Raw genomic sequence first — 17,502 nt, forward strand, 5'->3', positions numbered from 1 at the left:
ATAAAATAAAACTTTTCTGAAATGAAAAAAACATTGAATCTAATGGTTAAAGGACTTATCTTTACCAAGAAAAAAATGTGTTATAGCATGCCCATATCAAGGCAGATGCAACAACTGAATTTACCAGACTTCACAAACACAGAATAAACAACCCACAAAAATTAAAACAAAAAAGAGTCCCCATGACGCTTTAATAAAGAAAACTATTAGAGGCCAGGTACAGTGGCTAACACCTATAATCCCAACACTTTGAAAGGCCAAGGCAGGAGAGTCTCTTGAGCCCAGGAGTTCAAGACCAGCCTGGGCAACACAGCAAGACCCTCATCTCTATCAGAAAAACTTAAAAAAGAAAACTATTAAAGTATAAACTCCACTAATCCACCAGAAATGAATAGAGATAACATGATACAAGTGAGCATTCTGAAGCCTAATATCAAAATGTTCTGGGGATTGTGGTTAAAGAACAGAATGCAGATGTTACAAACCATAACTGTATAAAAATTAATTATATTCATAACAAAAATAAGAAGAGAAAGATAGTAGAAATATATTCTGGTCCATTCAACTTTCACAGTGGGAGAAAATCAACAAATTATGTTATGGATGATTAAATACCATTTTAAAAGATAAAGGTCATTATTAGAAAAATTAAATATAACAAAATCAAATAAAGTTGAATGATGAAGGCAGGAGAGGAAATCGGGTTAAAGGGGCAAAGTGGAAATATATTAAAAGAGTCAATGGAGAGTACCCTTGGAAATAACACAAAAATTAAAGAATTAAATATAACACATACAGCAAATAACTAAAAAAAAACTATAAATCTTCAAAATTATTAAAAATATGTACATATAAAATATAATATACAGAGAAATATTAATACAATGAAAATATTAAAACAAAAGCACAAAATTAATTCATTTATTTACCCTATTAGTATTTTTTGAACACCTATGTGCCAGGTATTGAGCTGAATGCTAGTAAGATATAGTTCCTGCATCTTAAGAGTTTTTGCGGAGGAGACAGAGATTAATCAAACAATCACACAAATGTAAAATTGCAACCACAAAAATTACTCTGAAATAAAGTGAAAATTACTGTAAGAGAGGGATTTGATGTGAGTCAGAGAAGTTTCCCCTAAGAAAGTAACACTGGAGCTGAGATCTAAAGGGTAAACAGAAGTTAACTGTTGAATGGAGAACAAAGGTTTTCCTGCAGAGGGAATTCTGCTCCCGGTGAGGCCAGAGTGGGACCTTGGAAGGTGTGCCTGAAACCACATTATGAGGAAGTGAGGGTAAGCACTGTGCAGGATAATGCTGAAATAAGTAGTGGAAGTAGAGAATAAGAAATCAAAGACTATTAAGCAGAAGAATGATTTGACCAGACTTCACATTTGTAAATATCACTATGGTTACAACGTATAGAATGGATTTTAAGGAATTCAGATTGGATACAGGTGAGTCAATTATAAAGCAACATGCTTGCCAAGGCAAGAAATTTGATTACTTAAACTAGGTATGGGAGTTTTGGAAATGAGATAAGTAGATAAATGTGTCATATATTTGAGATAATAAATCACCAGGACTTGACGGTAGACTTAGCTGGAGATGCACTCACTAATGCACCATCTAATGCTTCAAGTCTAATAATTATTCAACTCCTCCAGAGCCACCAATCCAATGGTTCTATCATATTTATGCTGCCATTCATTTTACTGATATCCTTCTTACCTTACCTCTTTTCCCAGCTTATATTCCATGATCAATACCTTGCTCCCTCATAATGATCTGGAAAAGTACTCACTTTTCCAAACAACAATCCTGATAAATCCAACTCTCTGCCTACTACATCTTGATATCACACAGCTGTGGCTAGATAAAACACAACCACACTGGCAATCATCCTATACTTTCTGAATCCATTACTCTTCTACTTTTTCTGACCTTTCCTTTCTCCCTCATCCTTACCATGTAATGATCTCATTTTACATGTCAGGGCTAAAAGTTGAATTAAAAAATGTTCTTATTTTCCCACTGCTATATAAACCAACAAATATCTTGAGTCTGCATTCATAAATAACATAACAAATGAGCTCTTCATATTTCTATCTGTGGTGAATTAAGATGACTAGAAATTTTGTGGCACCATCCCGTTGAAAACATGGGTATATGTTCTTTCTCCTTGAATCTGGGTAGACTCTTTGACTGCTTTGACCAATAGAATACAGTGAAAGTAAAACTTTCTGTTTTGATGTTCAGATGTTAAAATCCTTGAAGCTTCCATTTCTCCATCTTGGAACCAACACGTGTGGAGTACTGAGTCAGTATTGAAGAATTCTGCTTATTCTGCTTGCATTAGTCCATTTTCATGCTGCTGGTAAAGACATATCCGAGACAGGGTAATTTATGAATAAAAAGAGTTTTATGGAATCACAGTTCCACGTGGATGGGGAGGCCTCATAATCATGGCAGAAGGTGAAAAGTATGCATTACATGGAGCAGACAAGAGAGAATGAAAGCCAAGTGAAAGGGGAAACCCCTTATAAAACCATCAGCTCTCATGAGACTTATTCACTACCACAAGAACAGTATGGGAGAAACCACCCCATCATTCAATTGTCTCCCACCAGGTCCCTCCACAACACATGGGAATTATGGGAGCTACAATTCAAGATGAGATTTGGGTAAGGACACAGCCAAACCATATCATTCTGCCTCTGGCCCCTCCCAAATCTCATGTCCTCACGTTTCAAAACCAATTGTGCCTTCCCAGTAGTCCCCAAGAGTCTTAACTCACTTCAACATTAACTCAAAAGTTGACAGTCCAAAGTCTCACCTGAGATAAAGCAAGTCACTTCCACCTATAAGCCTGCAAAATCAAAAGCAATTTAGTTATTTTCTAGATACAATAGGAGTACAGGCATTGGGTAAATACAGCCATTCCAAATGGTAAAATTTAGCCAAAACAAAGGGACTAAAGGCTCCATGCAAGTCTGAAATCCAGTGGGGCAGTCAAATCTTAAAACTCCAAAATGATCTCCTTTGACTCTATGTCTCACATCCAGGTCATATTGATGCAAGCAGTGGGTTCCCATGGTCTTGGCCAGCTCCACCCCTGTGGTTTTGCAGGGAAGAGCCTCCTTCCCAGTTGCTTTCATAGGCTGGCATTGTATGCAGCTTTTCCAGGCACACAGTGTAAGCTGTCAGTGGATCTACCATTCCGGGGTCTGGAGGACAGCAGCCCTCTTCTCATAGGTCTACTAGGCAGTACCCCAGTGAGGACTCTGTGTTGGGGACTTCAACCCCACATTTACATTCCACACTGCCTTAGCAGAGGTTCTCCATGAGGACCCCACTCCTGCAGCAAACTTCTACCTGGAGATCCAGGCATTTCCATACATTCTCTGAAATCTAGGTGGAGGTTCCCATACCTCAATTCTAGACTTCTGTGAATCCACAGGCTCAGCACCACATGGAAGCTGCCAAGGCTTGAGGCTTGCACCCTCTGAAGCCATGGCCTGAGCTGTACCTTGGCCCCTTTTAGCCATGGCTGGAGCAGCTGGGACGCAGGGCACTAAATCCCTAGACTGTACACAGGCAAACAGCAGGGGGGCCCTGGGCCCAGCCTATGAAAACATTTTTTCCTCCTAGGCTTCTGGGTGTGTGATGGAAGGGGCTGCCACAAAGATCTCTGACATGCCCTGAAGACATAGCAATTAATATTTGGCTCATTGTTATTTATGCAAATTTCTGCAGCCAGCTTGAATTTTTCCTCAGAAAATGGATTTTTCTTTTTTTCTACCACACTGTCATGCTGCAAAATTTCTGAACTTTTATGCTCTGTTTTCCTATTAAAACTGAGAGCTTTTAACACACACAAGTCACCTCTTGAATGCTTTGCTACTTAGAAGTTTCTTCTGCCAGATACCCTAACTCATCTCCCTTAAGTTCAAAGTTCCACAGATCTCTAGGGCAGGTACAAAAAGCTGCCAGTCTCTTTGCTTAAACATAGCAAGAGATACCTTTACTCCAGTTCCCAACGAGTTCCTCATCTCCATCTGAGACTGTCTCAGCCTGGATTTCATTGTCTATATCATTATCAACATTTTAGTCAAAGCCATTCAACAAGTCTCTAGGAAGTTCCAAACTTTCCCACACTTTTCTGTTGTTTTCTGAGCCCTCCAAAGTGTTTCAACCGCTGCCTGTTACCCAGTTCCAAAGTCACTTCCACATTTTTTGGGTATCTTTAAAACAGCACCCCACTCTACCAGTACCAATGTACTGCATTAGTCTGTTTCCATGCTGCTGATACATACCTGAGACTGAGTAATTTATGAAGAAAAAGACATTTAACAGACTCACAGTTCCAGGTGGATAGGGAGGCCTCACAATCATGGTAGAAGGCAAAAGGCACATCTTACATGATGGCAGACAAGAGAGAATGAGAGCTAAGTGAAAGGGGAAACCCCTTATAAAATCATCAGATCTTGTAAGACTTATTCACTACCATGAGAACAGTATGGGGGAAAATACTCCTATGATTCAATTATCTCCCACTGGATCCCTCCCACAAGACACAGAAATTATGGGAGCTACAATTCAAGATGAGATTTCAGTGGGGACACAACCAAACCATATCACTGCTGAATAGATCATGTAGACAGGCTCTCAAACTACACAGAGAGCAAGAGAGGCCCACCTTACCACAACATTTCATTCAATCAACTAATAAAACAGGTACATTGGTGAAGCCACCTTCAACTCTCCAGACTACCCAGCTGCCAAGTGAATACCACAGATGGCTACAGTCAACACCACATGGAGCAGAATCACGGAGCTAAGCCCTGCTTGTGCTAATACAAGTCCACAGGTTTTTCAGTTCGTTGTTTTAAGCTGCTAAGTTTTGAGGTTGTTTGTGGTACCTGGAATAAGATGTCACTCTAATAGAATATAAATGTAAACTATGTGGCATTTGGCTTTGGAATCAGACAATGGATAGAAGCCAGAATGATTTCACAAAGACCGTTAGTGAAAGGTGAACAGACTTCAAGGAAAATGATACCAAAGCCTGGAAAAGCATTCTGGAAACTGACAGTAATGAACTGAATGAGCCTTAAGGAGATTGAAAACTTGAAAGAGCTTAAGAAGTCTACTGGAAAGGGCTTTAAGGATAATGAGAAGAAATCATCAGTGGAGGCTGAGGAAAAGGCACCAAAGTCATATTCTGATGGGAGAGTTAGAAAACGCTTGCCTAGGCCGGGCACGGTGGCTCAAGCCTGTAATCCCAGCACTTTGGGAGGCCGAGACGGGCGGATCACGAGGTCAGGAGATCGAGACCATGCTGGCTAATACGGTGAAACCCTGTCTCTACTACAAAATACAAAAAACTAGCCGGGCGACGAGGCAGGCGCCTGTAGTCCCAGCTACTCGGGAGGCTGAGACAGGAGAATGGTGTGAACCCGGGAGGCGGAGCTTGCAGTGAGCTGAGATCCGGCCACTGCACTCCAGCCCAGGTGGCAGAGCAAGACTCCGTCTCAAAAAAAAAAAAAAAAAAAGAAAGAAAACGCTTGCCTAGAATGATATCAAAAATAGGAAAAATACCTAAAAAGTTTGTGGATCTGACTGGTGAGATTTTTGGTGTCAACTAAAGAAAAAAATTAAGCTTTTAAGAAATTAAAGTTAGATTTATTTAGGGGTCTTACTGAGAACAAGAGACTGAGGATTACAGCCTAGGAGAAGTCTTTCAGAAAGGTTCTGTCAGACTGCTCTGGTACAGGTTTTTAGCCCACAGCTTATATACAAGCTATGAAGATCCAGTAAGTGTAGAATCATATTGGACTCGCTCAGAAGCGACATTAAAGAAGAATCACATCAATGTTGGGGTGTAGAGTATATCTGGTTACAAATTACAGGGGCATACTCACTAACCCTGTCAGAAATTATCTTTTGTGTAGAAAAGTGTAAGGATTAGGATCATTTATATTTTAAGGAATATAGAGGCTCAGATGAGAGATATGGGGAACATCTCTATCCTGTTTTGTCTTCAAAGCATTTTTGGAGAGCTGCACTTCATCACAGAGTCAAGGAATTTGTGACATTATGCTGACAATCATAAACAGCAAATATGGCTTCTTACATTTGCTATGCTGTCTCATAAGTTCCCCCTTTTGGTCATAAATCAGTTGACATAAACCAGGTCTGGTTGCATTTAGAAGACCACATTGATTGTCCTGTGTCTGATTGGTGTGCCTGAAAGTGACAGGGAAAATGGAACCAAGTTGAAAAACACTCTGCAGGATATCATCCAGGAGAACTTCACCAACCTAGTAAGGCAGGCCAACATTCAAATTCAGGAAATACAGAGAATGCCACAAAGATACTCCTCCAGAAGAGCAACTCCAAGACACATAATTGTCAAATTCGCCAAAGTTGAAATGAAGGAAAAAATGTTAAGGGCAACCAGAGAGAAACGTCTGGTTACACACAAACGGAAACCCATCAGACTAACAGCAGATCTCTCGGCAGAAACTCTCCAAGCCAGAAGAGAGTGGGGGGCCAATATTCAACATTCTTAAGGAAAAGAATTTTCAACCCAGAATTTCATATCCAGCCAAACTAAGTTTCATAAGTGAAGGAGAAATAAAATCCTTTACAGACAAGCAAATGCTTAGAGATCTTGTCACCACCAGTCCTGCCCTACAAGAGATACTGAAGGAAGCACTAAACATGGAAAGGAACAACTGGTACTAGCCATTGCAAAAACATGCCAAAATGTAAAGTCCATCGATGCTAGGAAGAAACTGCATCAACTAGCAAGCAAAATAACCAGCTAATATCACAATGACAGGATCAAGTTCACACATAACAATATTAACCTTAAATGTAAATGGATTAAATGGTCCTATTAAAAGACACAGACTGGCAGATTGGATAAAGAGTCAAGACCCATCAGTTTGCTGTATTCAGGAGACCCATCTCACATGCAGAGACACACATAGGCTCAAAATAAAGGAATGGAGGAAGATCTACCAAGCAAATGGAGAACAAAAAAAAAGCAGGGGCTGCAATCCTAGTCTCTGATAAAACAGACTTTAAACCATCAAAGATCAAAAGAGACAAAGAAGGCCATTACATAATGGTAAAGGGATCAATTCAACAGGAAAAGCTAACTATCCTAAATATATAGGCAACCAATACAGGAGCACCCAGATTCGTGAAGCAAATCCTTAGAGACTTGCAAAGAGACTTAGACTCCTATACAATAATAATGGGAGATTTTAACACCCCACTGTCAGCATTATACAGATCAACGAGACAGAACGTTAACAAGGATATCCAGGAATTGAACTCAACTCTGCACCAAGTGGACCCAATAGACATCTACAGAACTCTCCATCCCAAATCAACAGAATATACATTCTTCTCAGTACCACATCGCACTTATTCCAAAATTGACCACATAGTTGGAAGTAAAGCACTCCTCAGCAAATGTACAAGAACAGAAATTATAACAAACTGTCTCTCAGACCACAGTGCAATCAAACTAGAACTCAGGACTAAGAAACTCAATCAAAACCACTCAACTACATGGAAACTGAACAACCTGCTCCTGAATGACTACTGGGTACATAATGAAATGAAGGCAGAAATAAAGATGTTCTTTGAAACCAATGAGAACAAAGATACAACATACCAGAATCTCTGGGACACATTTAAAGCAGTGTGTAGAGGGAAATTTCTAGCACTAAATGCCCACAAGAGAAAGCAGGAAAGATCTAAAATTGACACCCTAACATCACAATTAAAAGAACTAGAGAAGCAATAGCACACACATTCAAAACTAATAGAAGGCAAGAAATAACTAAGATCAGAGCAGAACTGAAGGAGATAGAGACACAAAAAAACCCTCCAAAAAATCAATGAATCCAGGAGCTGGTTTTTCGAAAAGATCAACAAAATTGATAGACTGATAGCAAGACTAATAAAGAAGAAAAGAGAGAAGGATCAAATAGATGCAATAAAAAATGATAAAGGGGGTATCACCACTGACCCCACAGAAATACAAACTACCATCAGAGAATACTGTAAACACCTCTACGCAAATAAACTAGAAAACCTAGAAGAAATGGGTAATTTCCTGGACACTTACACTCTCCCAAGACTAAACCAGGAAGAAGCTGAATCCCTGAATAGACCAATAGCAGGCTCTGAAATCGAGGCAATAATTAATAGCCTACTAACCAAAAAAGTCCAGGACCAGACAGATTCACAGCCGAATTCTATCAGAGGTACAAGGAGGAGTTGGTACCATTCCTTCTGAAACTATTCCAATCAACAGAAAAACAAGGAATCCTCCCTAACTCATTTTATGAGGCCAACATCATCCTGATATAAAGCCTGACAGAGACACAACAAAAAAAGAGACTTTTAGACCAATACCCCGATGAACATTGATGCAAAAATCCTCAATAAAATACTGGCAAACCGAATCCAGCAGCACATCAAAAACCTTATCCACCATGATCAAGTGGGCTTCATCCCTGGGATGCAAGGCTGGTTCAACATATGCAAATCAATAAACATAATCCAGCAGATAAACAGAACCAAAGACAAAAACCACATGATTATCTCAATAGATGCAGAAAAGGCCTTTGACAAAATTCAACAGCCCTTCATGCTAAACACTCTCAATAAATTCAGTACTGATGGAATGTATCTCAAAATAATAAGAGCTATTTATGACAAACCCACAGCCAATATCATACTGAAGGGGCAAAACTTGGAAGCATTCCCTTTGAAAACTGGCACAAGACAGGGATGCCCTCTCTCACCACTCCTATTCAACATAGTGTTGAAAGTTCTGGCTAGCGCAATCAGGCAAGAGAAAGAAATAAAGAGTATTCAGTTAGGAAAAGAAGAAGTCAAATTGTCCCTGTTTGCAAATGACATGATTGTATATTTAGAAAACCCCATCGTCTCAGCCCAAAATCTCCTTAAGCTGATAAGCAACTTCAGCAAAGTCTCAGGATACAAAATCAATGTGCAAAAATCACAAGCATTCTTATACACCAGTAACAGACAAACAGAGAGCCAAATCACGAATGAACTCCCATCACAATAGCTTCAAAGAGAATAAAGTACCAAGGAATCCAACTTACAAGGGATGTAAAGGACCTCTTCAAGGAGAACTACAAACCACTGCTCAGTGAAATCAAAGAGGACACAAACAAATGGAAGAACATACCATGCTCATGGATAGGACGAATCAATATTGTGAAAATGGTCATACTGCCCAAGGTAATTTATAGATTCAATGCCATCCTCATTAAGCTACCAATCACTTTCTTCACAGAATTGGAAAAAACTGCTTTAAAGTTCATATGGAACCAAAAAAGAGCCCGCATTGCCAAGACAATCCTAAGCCAAAAGAACAAAGTTGGAGGCATCATGCTACCTGACTTCAAACTATACCACAATGCTACAGTAACCAAAACAGCATGGTACTGGTACCAAAACAGAGATATAGACCAGTGGAACTGAACAGAGCCCTCAGAAATAATACCACACATCTACAGCCATCTGATCTTTGACAAACCTGACAAAAACAAGAAATGGGGAAAGGATTCCCTATTTAATAAATGGTGCTAAGAAAATTGGCTAGCCATAAGTAGAAAGCTGAAACTGGATCCTTTCCTTACTCCTTATATGAAAATTAATTCAAGATGGATTAGAGACTTAAATGTTAGACCTAATACCATAAAAACCCTAGAAGAAAACCTAGGTAATATCATACAGGACATAGGCATGAGCAAGGTCTTTGTGTCTAAAACACCAAAAGCAATGGCAACAAAAGCCAAAATTGACAAATGGGATCTAATTAAACTAAAGAGCTTCTGCACAGCAAAAGAAACTACCATCAGAGTGAACAGGCAACCTACAGAATGGGAGAAAATTTTTGCAATCTACTCATCTGACAAAGGGCTAATATCCAGAAGCTATAAAGAACTCAAACAAATTTACAAGAAAAAAACAAACAACCCTATCAAAAAGTGGGCAAAGGATATGAACAGGAACTTCTCAAAAGAAGACATGCATACAGCCAACAGACACATGAAACAATGCTCATCATCACTGGCCATCAGAGAAATGCAAATCAAAACCACAATGAGATACCATCTCACACCAGTTAGAATGGCAATCATTAAAAAATCAGGAAACAACAGGTGCTGGAGAGGATGTGGAGAAATAGGAACACTTTTACACTGTTGGTGGGACTGTAAACTAGTTCAACCATTGTGGAAAACAGTGTGGTGATTCCTCAAAGATCTAGAACTAGAAATACTATTTGACCCAGCCATCCCATTACTGGGGATATACCCCAATGATTATAAGTCATGCTGCTATCAAGACATATGCACACATATGTTTATTGCAGCACTATTCACAATAGCAAAGACTTGGAATCAACCCAAATGTCCACAACTGGAAACCATCATTCTCAGCAAACTATCACAAGAATAGAAAACCAAACACCGCATGTTCTCACTTATAGGTGGGAATTGAACAATGAGATCACTTGGATACAGGAAGGGGAACATCACACACCAGGTCCTATTGTGGGGAGGAGGAGCGGGGAGGGATAGCATTAGGATATATACCTAATGTAAATGACAAGTTAATGGGTGCAGAACACCAATATGGCACATGTATAGATATGTAACAAACCTGCACGTCGTGCACATGTACCATAGAACTTAAATAAAAATATATATAGAGAGAGAGAATTAAACTGGAAACACAACATACCAAAACATATGGAAAGCATCAAAAGCAGTTCTAAGAGTGAATTTTGTAGCAATAAATGCCTACATGAAAAAAGAGGAAAGATGTCAGCTAAACAATCTAACATTACGTATCAAGGAACCAGACAAAGAAGAACAAACTAGGTCTAAAGTTAGTACAAAGAAGAAAATAATAAAGATCAGAGCAGAAATAAAATAAAGATAGGAAAAACATATAGAACATATCTATAAAAACTAAGAGCTGGTGTTTTAAAAAGATAAACAAAACTGACCACTATAAACAATTATACACCAACAAATTGGATAATCAAAAGAAGTAAATGGTATGTACATCCTGTCAAGGTTAAATCACAAAAAAATAGAAAATCTAAACAGAATAAAAACCATTTAGAACATTGAATCAGTAACAAACAAAAAATGTCTCCCATCAAAGAAAATCTTAGGGCAAGACAAGAAAGCTCCTCTAGTAAATTCTACCAAACATTTAAGAAAGAATTAATGGGCTAGAATTAATGTGCTGGGCACAGTGGCTCATGCCTATAATCCCAGCAATTTTGGAGGCCAAAGTGGGCGGCTCACTTGAGGTCAGGATTTTGAGACAGCCTGGCCAACATGGTGAAACCCCATCTCTACTTAAAATACAAAAATCAGCCGGTTGTCCCAGCTACTTGGGAGGCTGAGGCAGGAGAATCGCTTGAACCTGGGAGGAGGAGGTTGCAGTCAGCTGAGATCGCGCCACTGCACTCCAGCCTGGGTGATAGAGCAAGCCTCTGTCTCAATCAATCAATCAATCAATCAATCAATATAATTAATCCCAATCCCTCTCAGACTCATCCAAAAAATTCAAGAGGATAGAATGCTTCCAAACTCATTTCATAAACCCAACATTACCCCAATACCAAATCCAAACAAGAGCATTACAAGAAAGGAAAATTACAATATCCCTAATGAATATAGCTGTGAAAATCCTCAAAAACAATACCAGCAAACCTAATTCAATACCACATTAGGAAAATTATTCATCATGATGAAGTTGGACCTACCCCTGCAATCCAAGGATGGTCAACACACTCAAATCAAAAAATGTGATATGCCACATTAACGGAATAAAAAACAAAAACCATAGGATCATCTAAATAGATGCAGCAAAAGCATTTGACAATATTCACATAATTTCATGACAAAACTGACAACAATCTAGGTAGAGAAAAGTACTTCAACATAATAAAGGCAATATATGACAAACCAACCGCTACCATCATTCTTAATGGTGAAAAGCTGAAAGTTTTTTCTCTGAGATCAGGAACAAGACTGATCTCATCTCTTCTGTTCAATATAATACTGGAATTTCTAGCCAGAGCAATTATGCAATAAAATGAAATAAAAGGCATTCAAATTGGAAAAGAAGTTATATTATTTGTTTGCGATGGCATGATGTTATACATAGTAAATTCTAAAGACTCCACCAAAAAACTATTAGAACTGATTAACAAATTCAATTGTCTGAAAATATAAAATTAACATACAAAATTCAGTAATGTTTCTATATACTACTGAACTGTGTGAAAAAGAAGTCAAGAAAAGATCCCTTTTACAATTGATACAGAAAACAAAATGCCTAGGAAAAAATTTAATTAAGGAAGTGAAAAATCTGTACACTGAGAAGTATAAAACATTAATAAAAGAAATTGAAGAAGACATAAATAAGTGACAAAATATCCTGTGTCAATGGACTGGAAGAATTCACTATTGTTAAGATGTTCATACTACCCAAAGTGATCAACAAATTCAGTGTAATCCCTATCAAAATTCCAATGACATTTTTTTAACAGAAATAGAGAACACAATTCTAAAATTCATGTGGAACCACAAAAGATTCCAAATAGCCAAAGCAATCTTGAGCAAAAAGAACAAATCTAAAGGCATATAATAACTTCAAAATATACTACAAAGCTATAGTAATCACAACAGCACAAAACTGGCATAAAAGACACATAGACCAATAGAAGAGCATAAAGAGACCAGAAATAAATCCATGCATTTATTGTCAATTGATTTTTGACAAAGATGCCAAGAACACACAATGAATAAAGGATAGTTTCTTCAATAAATGGTCTTGAGACAACTAGCTGGATATCCACATGTAAAGAATGAAATTAGACCCTCATCTCACACCAGATACAAACATTCACTCAAAATGTATTAAAGACTTAAGCATCAGATCCAAAACTATAAAACTACTAGAATAAAACAGGGGGGAAAGCTCTATGACAATCAAAGGAGTGAAGAGACAACCCACAAAATGAGAGAAAATATGTGCAAACCATATGTCTGATAAGGGATTAACATCCAAAATATATAAGGAACTCATGCAACTCAATAGCAAGGAAACAACCCAATGAAAAAATAGGCAAAGGACCTGAATAGACATTTCTTGAATGAAAACATACAAATGGCCAACAAGTATATCAAAAAATCTTCAGTATCACTAATCAAAAAATCTTCAGTATCACTAATCATCAAGGAAATGCAAATTACAACCATAATGAGATTTCACCTTACATCTGTTAGACTGGCTGTTACCAAAAAGACAAAAAATAACAAGTATTGGGGAGTATGTGGAGAAAAGAAATACATAGTTAATGGAAGTATAAATTACTATAGCCATATGGATTTATGAAAAACTTATAAAACGACCATATGCTCCAGCAATCCCACTTCTGGGCATATATCCAAGGGGAGAAAAATCAATCTCTCAAAAAGATATCTGCTCCCCTGTATTCATTGCAGCATTATTCATAATAGCCAAGATACAAAATCAACCTTAGTATCTATCAGTGGATGAAGGGATAAAGAAACTGTGACTATATACACAATAAAACAATACTATTAAGCCTTCAACATCAAAAGGAAATTTATAGTAATTTGTGACAATATGGATGCACCTGGAGGGCATAATATTAAGTAAAAGATGCCAGGCACAGAAAGTAAAATATAGCATGACCTCACTTACATGTGGAATCTAAGAAAGTTGAACTTGTAAAAGTGGAGAGTAGAATTGTGCTTAACATGAGGTGTGAGGAGTTTTGAGGGGAGCTTGGGTAGAAATTGGTCATAGAATACAAATTTCAGTTAAAAGGAGTAAGTTCAAGAGATCTTTTGCACAACATGGTGACTATAGTTAACACTATATTATATTCTTGTAAATCACTAGTATAGATATTGTGTTCTCACCACATAAAAAGTTAAGTATATGAAGTAACTCATGTTAATTAGCTCAATTTAGCATTCCATACTTGTATACACATTTTAAAACATGTTATACACAACATATAAAATTTTTTATTTTTCAATAAAAATATAATGCAAAAATAAAATTTATAGGTAAGTATGAGACAAGAGTAAAAACCACCTATATCCTTACCCCAGAGAAATATCACTATTAACATTTTGGTGTACATACACAAATTATTTAAAAAATAAATAAAATTTCAAATCTTGTTTTATTACCTCTCTTTTTACTTATTAATCTATCTTTAGCAACTCTGATATTAAACATTATTATGTAATAGCTAAACTGTATGTATATAATTCCATGGTGGGCTCATAATTCATTTAATTTAAAATTATTTTACCATCCACATGGAATTGACATAAATACAGGCAACAGAGAAAGGTATAGAAAAATTGACCTTATATGAAGAGATATCAGCTAAAATTCCCCAGAGATCCATATTAAACCAATTTCATGAGAAGAAAAATCACACAACAATTAAGAAGTCAGCCTCTGGAGCCTTACTGTCTGGTTTAAACCTAAATCTACCACTTACATTAAACAAGTTACTTGACCCATCTGTTTCTCCATCTCTCAAATTGTACAATGAGGATGATAAATGTGTCTATCTCAAGGACTACTGTGAGGATTAAATGAGTTAATTATGAGTGCCTAACATATAGTATGTACTCTGTAAATGTTAGCCTTTTTTTTTTTAACCAATGACCTACAGAAGATAGTAAACTATTAAATCTTCAGTTCTACAGGTGACATAAATCAGTGAAAGTACACACCAGAATGCAATGAAAAGACAAGATCATGGAGATACATCACAAGATACTTTTGTGAGTGTACAGGACAGAAAGCATATAATATGGAAGGTAACTTTAATGTGTGATGAATAAATTAGAAGATAAAATCAATTTTATTTCTAAGTTGATAGTGTGCAAGCAAATGGTTATAGTCCAGGAAAGAAAACCAGGCTAGCTTTTAAATTGATAAAGCCTTTTCAAATATGTTCTTATTTAATCGTCATCATAAACTTGTGAGTTCTATTTGCCACCTTCGAATTTTGGAAGTGTTCAACAATTTAGGTAAGATTACACAGTAAGTGAGTCGATGCTATTGGGACCAGAATTTATATATTTTAAACACAAATTTTGTGCTGTACTATACTGTCTTTCATTTTATACTCTTGTTGTAAGACAAACACTGTGATATTTGAGGAAGTAGGCAAATCTGTATGTTGGACAAAATTTACTTCTGGAGTTGGCAAACTATAGCCATTGGGTCAAATCTGGCCTGCCTCCTGTTTTTGTAAAGTTTTACTGGAACTCATTGGACAAAATTTACTTCTAGAGTTGGCAAACTATAGCCATTGGATCAAATCTGGCCTGCCCCTTGTTTTTGAGAAGTTTTATTGGAACTCAGCCATGCCTATTCATCTATATGTTGTTTATGGTTATTTCCGTGTTACAACAGAATTAAGTGGTTACAACAGAGGCCACATAGCCCACGGAGCAAAAACTATTTCTAATCTGGCCCTTTACAGAACAAGTTTGCCAACACCTGATCTACCTGACTGAAAATAAAGTAAAAAACATTCTTCAACTTATGGAACAAAGCACAAAAGCAAGATCTGTGGCTTAAAATGTGTACATGACCACAAATCCTAAAGATGTTCACTACTGTTTGCTTATAACCAAAAAACTGAGATAACAAGGCAGAACAAATAACCAGAAGGCTGAGATTACAAGGCAGAACAAATAAAAATGGAGATATGAGATGTACACAGATAATAAAGCATGATGTTAACAAATATTCCAATTAGAGGGCAGGACAGCTTGAAAACAGCAATACAGTTTTTCTGAGAAACAAACTTATTTACATCATTATTTAATCCATGTGAATATTATTAATGATATGATTCTTTGGGGACTAAAACTTAGGAGTGAATATAATGTTTGATTTCTATATATTATGTATAAAGTCTCTTTCTCTTCGAGGACAAATGTCACTCACTCTTCAGTGGGAACAAAATAGACCCTCCATATGGGCAATGAAGGTCTGTGAGAACTCATAGTGATGCACAGCAGAAAGTCTCTTCTTATGAGGACTGCCTACTGTGGACTTTCAATAGTCACTTGGAAATTCTGTGTTTTAATAAAGCCACTTACGTAGTTTTTCTAAAACCCATAAATTGACCGAACACTCTCCTTATCGCAATCTTCATTTCCCTGTTCCTGAATGTGTAGATGAGTGGGTTCAGAAAAGGAGTGAAAATTGCATCAAATATGGCTGGAAATTTATCCAGATATATTGGAGGAGAGGGCCATACATAGAAAAAAATCAGTGGACCAAAGAATAAAACCACAACAGTAATATGAGCTGACAGAGTAGAGAGAGCCTTGGATGAGCCTCCTGAGGAGTGTTTCTGAAGAGTGACCAGAATGAAGATGTAAGGGAGGATGAGCAAGAAGAAAGCACTCAAGGAAATGAACCCACTATTAGCAGTAACCATGAACTCCAGTTTATAGGTATTTGTGCAAGCAAGTTTGATGAGCTGAGGTATGTCACAGTAAAAGCTGTCCAACACATTAGGACCACAGAAGGGCAAGTTTACTACAAAAGCCAATTGGACCAATGAGTGAATGAGAACAATGGCCCAGGCAGCCACTAGAATCAAAATGCACATTCTTGGATTCATGATGGTCAGGTAGTGAAGGGGCTTACATATGGCAACCTATCTGTCAAAGACCATGGCTATGAGCAGCACCATCTCAGTGACCCCAACAGCATGGCTAAAGAAGATCTGAGCTACACAGCCCCCAAAGGAAATGACTTTCTGTTTCCTGAAAATATCACAGATCATCTTGGGTGCCGCAATGGAGCAAAATATCAGATCAATGACGGAGAGGTTGGCCAGCAATATATACAAGGGGGAGTGCAAGTAAGGGTCAGAGGTTACAGTGACCACTACAATGAGATTTGCCATCACACCGGACACATAGAAAAGACAAGAAAAGCAAAAAAGAAAAATCTGATTCTCCCAAGAACTGGAGAGTCCCAGCAACACAAATTCAGACACCATAGAGCGCTTGTCCCTGTTCATTTGATAAGTTCACTCTCATTTACCTAAAGAGAAAAAAAAATGAGAAAATTCTAATTAATAGTATTCTATTAATAGCCTCTATGAAAAAGTATATAACCATGAAAGTCAAATATTACCTGAGCACCTCATGAATAACAAATAACATTATTTTGGCCACTACTGCTGCAGTTACATGTGACAGTAACTTAGCTGCCACATGAGCTTGCTAATTTAAGGGACAGTAAAATAGTCTGGTAGATTGGTACCCGTGTTTACCTGAGGAAATCACAAAGAAAGAGCATTTGATGTTAAACTGCTATGTCAGTAAAATCAATA

General features: G+C 37.4%; 1 pseudogene; it reads right to left on the reverse strand.

The window, feature by feature from the left end:
* Positions 1–16,248: 16,248 nt before the first annotated feature.
* LOC117070107 lies at positions 16,249–17,187 on the reverse strand (annotated as a pseudogene).
* Positions 17,188–17,502: the final 315 nt, after the last annotated feature.

The sequence above is a fragment of the Trachypithecus francoisi genome, unplaced genomic scaffold (assembly GCF_009764315.1).
Source record: "Trachypithecus francoisi isolate TF-2019V2 unplaced genomic scaffold, Tfra_2.0 Lachesis_group3, whole genome shotgun sequence".
Lineage (NCBI taxonomy): Eukaryota > Metazoa > Chordata > Mammalia > Primates > Cercopithecidae > Trachypithecus > Trachypithecus francoisi.